This window comes from Delphinus delphis, chromosome 16, assembly GCF_949987515.2.
Source record: "Delphinus delphis chromosome 16, mDelDel1.2, whole genome shotgun sequence".
NCBI classification, from domain to species: domain Eukaryota; kingdom Metazoa; phylum Chordata; class Mammalia; order Artiodactyla; family Delphinidae; genus Delphinus; species Delphinus delphis.
Window position 1 is genome coordinate 62,213,359 of NC_082698.1, and position 1,808 is coordinate 62,215,166.

Here is a 1,808-nt window from a genome sequence, read left to right on the forward strand (position 1 = left end):
GCCTGTATTCAGTCTTTGTTACCTTCTGTCTAATCTTTTTCATCGCTTCTGAAAATTTTTTAATAGACTTTATTCTTTACAGCACTTTTAAATTCACAGCAAGAGTGTTGAGATCACTTACTCTTGTCTTGAAGATTCATACTGAATCTTATTTAAAACATCTAAGTAAATAAAAAAGCACCTTAATTAATCAATTAATTAATAAGTTACAAATTTTTGGCTGTGTTGGGTCTTCATTACTGCATGCGGGCTTTCTCTAGTTGCAGCGAGCGGGGGCTACTCTTCGTTGTGGTGCGCGGGCTTCTCATTGCGGTGGCTTCTCTTGCTGCAGAGCACGGGCTGTAGGCATGCAGGCTTCAGTAGTTGTGGCACTCAGACTCAGTAGTTGTGGCACGGGGACTCAGTAGTTGTGGCGCATGGGCTTAGTTGCTCTGCAGCATGTGGGATCTTCCCAGGCCAGGGCTTGAACCCGTGTCCCCTTCATTGGCAGGCAGATTCTTAACCACTGCGCCACCAGGGAAGCCCAAAAAGACCCTTAATTGTTGAAAGATAGTTTTGCTGGCTGTAACATTCTTGGTTGACAGTTTTTTCTTTCAGCAGTTTGAATACATTCATCTCACTGCCTTCTGGCCTCTCATTTCTGAGAAGTCAGCTGTTATCCCTTATATGTGATGAGTTGTTTTTCCCTGCTGCTTTCAAGATTTTACTCTGGGGTTTGAGCTTCAGCATTTTTACTGTGATGTGTCTGGTTGTGGATTTTGTGTGTGTGTGTGTATATTTATCCTACTTGGAGTTTATTGAGTGTTGCAGTCAGCCCAGGCTGCCTTAACATAACACCATAGGCTGGGTGGCTTAAGCAACAGAAATTTATATTCTCACTGTTTTAGAGGCTACAAGTCCAAAATCAAGGTGCCATCATGGTTTCTTTCTGGTGAGAGCTGTCTTCCTGGGTTGCAGATGGTTGCCTTCTTGCTATGCCTTCTGATGGTGTGGGGAGAGAGAGAGGGAGAGAGAGAGAGAGGAGAGAGATCTGGTCTTTCTTCCTCTTCTTATAAAGGCACTAATCCCAGCATGGGGTCCCCAGTCTCATGATCTCATCTAAACCTAATTACCTCCCAAAGTCCTTACCTCCAAATACCATCACATTGACGGGACAGGGCTTCAACATTTGAATTTTGAGAGAATACAAACATTCAGTCCATAGTAGATCTCATGCCTCCAGATCTGATTGCAAGAAAATACCTTCACATTTCTTTGTTTTGGCGCTGCTGCACCTCTTGCAGGATCTTAGTTCCCTGACCAGGGACTGAACCCAGGCCCCGGCAGTGAAAGCACTGAGTCCTAACCACCGGACGGCCGGAGAATTCCCCCAACTTCACATTTCTAACCGAAAACATTTTATTTATTTATTTATTTATTTACTGCCATCACATTTATTTATTTATTTTTGGTACCTCTTAATCTCCCTCACCTGTTTATCTCATCCCCTACACTGTCCCCACTTCTGGCAACCACCTGTTTGTTCTTTGTATGCATGACTCAGTTTCTGTTTTATTATGTTTATTCATTTACTCTGTTTTTTAGATTCCACAGTAAGTGAAATCATGCAGTATTTGTCTTTTTCTATCTGACTTATTTCTCTTAACATAATACCCTGTAGGTCCATCCATGTTGTTGTAAATGGCAAGATTTCATTCTTTTTTATGGCTGAGTAGTATTCTGTTTTATATATATATACCACAGCTTTTTTTTTTTAATTGAAATATAGTTGATTTACAATGCTGTGTTGTTTTCTGGTGTACAATACA